Source organism: Dasypus novemcinctus, chromosome 10 (genome assembly GCF_030445035.2).
Source record: "Dasypus novemcinctus isolate mDasNov1 chromosome 10, mDasNov1.1.hap2, whole genome shotgun sequence".
Classification (NCBI taxonomy): domain Eukaryota; kingdom Metazoa; phylum Chordata; class Mammalia; order Cingulata; family Dasypodidae; genus Dasypus; species Dasypus novemcinctus.
In genome coordinates, this window is record NC_080682.1 from 109,557,403 (window position 1) to 109,562,942 (window position 5,540).

The following is a 5,540-nucleotide window of genomic DNA, read 5'->3' on the forward strand; positions in this document are numbered from 1 at the left end:
GAGCCACCACAGGTGCAGGAGCCTTCCCCTGAGGTCTCCAGCTGTGGACTCGAGGATCTTCCTTCAGCCCAGGCCAGGCCCCAGGAGCTGGCCCTGGGGGATTGGTCTACCCCCTGGCTCGTGAGGCCTGCAGAACCAGAGTCTCTGCCACGCTACCCACCGAGCCCTCTGCTGCCCAGGTCCTTTACCTCCCCCACGGCACCCCCACCTACTAGCTCACTGGCTCTCGATTCAGCATCCAAGTCACTTGGTACACAGCCCAGCAGGAGGAAGCAAACTCTCAGGGCTCCTTTTCCTATTGGACACAGCACAAGTCCAAGTTTGATGGCTACACTCCCCTGTTGCTACAGAGTATTCCATAGTGTGAATGTACCAGAGTTTTTTATTCTTGTACCTTTTCCTCCAATTCTTCACTATTGTAAACAATGCAGTAACAAACATCTTTGTGCACATATGCAAGTATCTGTACGGGGTAGATACCAAAAGGTGAAATTGCTGGGTCAAATACACAAAGCTAGGGAAACGGACTTTGGCCCAGTGGTTAGGGCGTCCGTCTACCATATGGGAGGTCCGCGGTTCAAACCCCGGGCCTCCTTGACCCGTGTGGAGCTGGCCATGCGCAGTGCTGATGCGCGCAAGGAGTGCCGTGCCACGCAAGGGTGTCCCCCGCGTAGGGGAGCCCCACGCGCAAGGAGTGCACCCATAAGGAGAGCCGCCCAGCGCAAGGAGGGAGCAGCCTGCCGAGGAATGGCGCCGCCCACACTTCCCGTGCCGCTGACGACAACAGAAGCGGACAAAGAAACAAGACGCAGCAAATAGACACCAAGAACAGACAACCAGGGGAGGGGGGGGAAATTAAATAAATAAATAAATAAATTAAAAAAAAAAACAAAAAAAAACAAATACACAAAGCTATGTGTGTTTTAAATTCTGATAGTCTGTCAGTTGGCCTCTGTATTAGTCTGCCAAAGGAGTGCCGACACAAGTACCAGAAATCTGTTGGGTTTGTTGTTGTTGTTGTTTGCTGTTTTTAAGTTTGTTTCTGAGTTGCAAAGATTATTTCCCCTCCCCCATGCTTTTAGAATTTCCTGTACTCCCCCATTCAATCTTGGCTGCCACAACCAGACCGACAGAAAGGGCAAAGACCTTCTTTTTCTTGCATCTATAGTGGAAACCTTAGCAGCAGACATTAGCTGCTCCAGATCTGTTAGAGATGCATTCTGTTGGCTTTTATAAAGGGTATTTATTTGGGGTAAAAGCTTACAGTAACAAGGCCCTAAAGAGTCCAACTCAAGGTTGCTTTTTCACCAAAGTCAGGTGCCACGTGTTGGAGCAAGATGGTCGCTGATCTCTGCGAGGGTTCAGCCTTCCCCTTTCCTCTCTCTCAGCTGCAGGCTGGCACGGGGCTTGTGTCCCAGGGCTTCCTCTCTCTCCTGGCATAGGGCTCATTTCTTTCCGGGCTTTCTACATCAGCTGCAAACTATCAGGCGAACGGCTCATCTCTCCCCAGGACTCCAAGATCAAAAATGACAGAGCTGTCTCTCTTTCCAGCGTCTTCACTGAGTGTCCATTTGTATTGGCCCACCAAGCGGGCAGGGACTCAAGCTGAGTTATCCCTTACTGATGTGGTCCAATCAAACCCCTAATCTTAACAGCTAATTTAATCAAGGGCCCCCGACTGAATCTAATATAATCAAAGGGTATCACACCCAGAAGAAGAGATTGGTTTACAAACATAATCTTTCTCTTTTCGGGATTCACAAAAATCTCAGACTGTCACAGCCTCCAAAAAGGCTACACAATCCAAGCAAATTTATCAACATTGGATATCACTCAATATTTTTCAAAGTTTGTCAGTTTTATAGGTGAAAACGAATTTCCCAATCATGTTTTTGTTTTTTAGAAGATTTATTTATTATTATTTCTCCCCCTGCTCCCTTTGTTGTTTTTTGTGCTGGCTGGCTGCTCTCTGTGTCCATTCGCTGTGTGTTCTCTGTGTCTGCTTGTCTTCTCTTTAGGTGGCTCCAAGAACCGATCCTGGAGCCTTCCAGTGTGGGAGAGAGGCGCTCAATCTCTTGCACCGCCTCAGCTTCCTGGTCTGCTGCATCTCATATTGCCTCTCCTCTGTGTCTCTTTTTGTTGCATCATTTTGCTGCGCTAGCTCTCCACATGGGCCAGCACTCCACGAGGGCCAGCTCGCCACATGGGCCAGCTCACCGCGCAGGCCAGCCTGCCTTCACCAGGGGACCCAGGGAATCAAACCCTGGACCTCCTGTATGGTAGGCAGGAGCCCAACCGCTTGAGCCACACCTGCTTCCCGTGTTGTTTTAAACTTTCATTTCCTGACGACAGCAAGGTGGGCATCTTTACAGGCATAAATCCTTTTGATTTCTTCATGACTTTCCTGTTCAAACACTTTACCCAGTTTTCTATTGGATTGTCCAGTTTTTTCTTGTTTTTCTTTCTATTTTCCAGTCAACGATCTCTTCTCATAGGGCAAATGTTTTTCTTGATTTGCCATTTCTGTGTTTTAACATCCTATGTTACAAAGCTCCTAATTTGTATGTGGTCAAATATAGCCAGGTTTCCCTTAGAGTTGATGTCTTTTATTTTTCTAGATTAAAACTGAAATGTGCTCAGGTCCCCAGTCTGGCCTCTCTCGGGGAGTAGCCCCTCTGAATTGTGCCCTACACAGAGAGAGAGGCGGCTCAGCCCTGCTTCCCTGGCCAGGGGGCGAGCACCAGGGCCCTAGCAGCCCCTGCTACCATAGCTCCCCGCTTCTACCTGGCAGCACTGCCGTGGAAACCTGGTCCCCATGACCTGGCGGCCCCAGTGGGCCCCTCTGCCGAGGGGTCTTCCCACTGCCTCCACGCCAAGCTCGGGCAAGGGTGCGCCACGCCTAGACTCCTGGGCCAGCGGCACTGCCTGCTTGGCCCAGAGGTGCTGCCTGCTTGGCCCGGGCCGGGCAGTGCTGGCAGGGCAGGGTTCGGCCCCCGTCCTCTTCCCTCCTCTGGGCCCGTGCAGGGGTCTGGCAGCTTTTCCTTGCCAGCCCACAGAACACAAAGGCTCCCCTGACCCTCCCTTCCCTGGCCGCACTGCTGACCCACCCAGGGACGGCTCTCCCCCTGCCTCCCTCCCACCTCTCTCAAAGAGCGGAGTGTTTTCAGTGTTTCCCATGGGTGAGTCGGGCAGAAGAGGGCCCGGGCCCCACCTGCCCCTCCCTGACAGCCCCAGCCCCTGGCGCTCCCGGGTTCTGCTTTCTCAGTGCCTTCCCCAGGCATCTCCCCCGGGCGCGGGCTGCCCGGAGCCCCATTCGGCCTGCTCCCAGGGGCTGCCCTCTCACGACCCCTGAGCCACCGCCCCCTCCCCGCAGAGGACCCCTCTCTGTTCCCAGACAGCAGGGGCCTCTCCCTGCAGCGCCTTTCTAGGGAAGGCCACACTCAGCGATTCCAAGGTCCTTTTCTGCCCGTAACGTCTCTGATGAAAGAAAATATCATTTAATTCCTTACAGGGCCCTCCTTCTGGTGGGGCACCATGGCCCATCTGATTTCTAGGAGGAGCCTTCAGCTGCACGAGCAGCAGCCAGCGTAAGAAGGCAGAAGCTAGAAATAAAATAAACCATAATCATAACAAACAATTTAAAAAGAGAAAAAGGGAGAGGCCACTGTGCCTGAACCCGGCCCCCCGGGCCCCTTCCATTGAGCACCTACGCAGCTCTTTAAGTTTCAGCGTGAATTAGCTTACCCCTGGGCTCCCCGGGGACAAGGACCACGACCACCAGACTGCCCGGCTCTTCCAGGGCCATCCTGATTCTGCATAGTGAAATATCACAGGCACTGATATCTGCTTATCCTGTCTGTACTCCCTGTATGCCATTCTGTTCTTTTCAACAAAATGATTTGCTGTGTGAATACCCACGTTGAATTCTTATGCCTTAACACACCACGCCGTCCCAGGCCCCGAGCTAGTGCTGGGCATACAAGAGCAAAGGCATGGGTCCTCCAAGTCGGGGGCCACCAACTTGGGGGGACCACCTGCCAGGGGGGAGGGCGGGCGGGCAACAGCCGTACCTGGCAGAAGATCGAATGCTGGAACAGGGATGAGAACTAAGAGCCGCAGGGCAAGCCCAGGAGGTTCTGGACTGCCCGGGGTGGGGGCGAGGGCCCTGCAGCACCTCTGGGAAGAGCCAGGGAGAAGGACTGACAAGGGCTTTGCACACGGACGGACCATCCAGGCCAAAGCCTAGAGGCCAGAGGAAGCGTCTTGCCGTTGGAGAGCGGCAAGTGCCCTGGTACTGCCAGGGCCGCAGGAGAGGGGCAGGAAGGCGGCCGAGCCGGGCCCGGGCATTTCCCAGCCTAGAAAGGAGGTGGTGGGTTTCATCTAAGTGGGATCAAGAGCCCCTGGAGGATTTCGGGATTTCCCTTATTTATTTATTTAGACTTTTTATTGACGTGAAATAGGCCTACTGAAAAATGCACCTGAGCGTACATCTTGATGAATTTTCACAATTCATCCTTGTAAGCAGCAGGCAGCTCAAATTACGGACCTACTTCTAGAAGGGGCACCCAGCAGCCCCCTGCCCCTGCCAAGGTTAACCACGAGCCTGTCTGCTTGCACCTTCGGGTAGTTGTGCCTGTTTTTGAACTTTATATCGATGGAATTGTAGGAACTTGGCTGTGTCTTTTTAAAAATATTTTCCCCTTTCAACAGTCCGTCCGTGAGTTTCATCAGCATCGTCACCGGAGCAGCAGCTGGTGTGAAGCCTTCAAGATACTGTTGCTTGTTCGGCTCTTGCTGGGCATTTGGGTAGTGTCCAGGCACTGACTCTCATGCAAAGTACCGTGAAAATCCTCGCCCATGTCTTCTGTGCATTTGGGTAGACATTTCTGTTGGGAGTATTCTCGAGAGTAGAATTGCTGGGTCGGAGAATGTTTAGTTAAACGTGTGGCGCCAAAGAGTTTTCCAGAGCCTTTGCAGGTGGAGGGTTTAAAGGAGATGAGTCAGGGTCACCCTGTCTGGACCGGCCGAGCATGAGGGGCACAGGGACGTGCCGGGAGATGCGTCCCGAGACTGGTGGGCAGTGGTCTGGAGCTGGGGAGACCACCGGCCAGGTTGGAGAGGGAGACCCAGAGTGGTCAAAGCAGGGGGGACGGAGAGGAAAGACAGGGCCCAGGGACAGGCCTGGGACACAGCGGAGGTGAGGGAGCCCCGCAGAGGCTGAGGCTCATGCCAGGGAAGAGGGAAGAGCCAGCCAGGGGAGGGGGAGCTGAGGGAGGAAAGGCACGGTATCTGAACAGAGAGGGCAGGTCTAGAGCCACAAAGACACTAAGAGGGCCGGTCAGACAAGCCTGCGTGAGATGTGCTGCCCATGTCTACAAGTGGGACGGCACGAGGAGGAGGCGGGAGAGCGAGGAGACCCCGGAGCTCAGTGGTGGGACTGGAAGCCTGGTGGGGGCTCCCCAAGTCCTTCCCCCTGGAGGCTGCGCCCCAGCCCCTCCCTGGGCCCTCCCCTGCCCTCCCCCCTCTCTCACCCCTCAGGT

The 5,540-nt window shown here is 54.2% G+C and overlaps 1 non-coding gene across 1 annotated transcript; it reads right to left on the reverse strand.

Annotated features, from left to right (window-relative positions):
* Positions 1-1,086: 1,086 nt before the first annotated feature.
* On the reverse strand, positions 1,087-1,219 carry LOC131280330 (small nucleolar RNA SNORA31). The gene has a single exon (XR_009187819.1). It is a non-coding gene; the product is annotated as a small nucleolar RNA SNORA31 (small nucleolar RNA).
* Between the last annotated feature and the right edge of the window lie 4,321 nt (positions 1,220-5,540).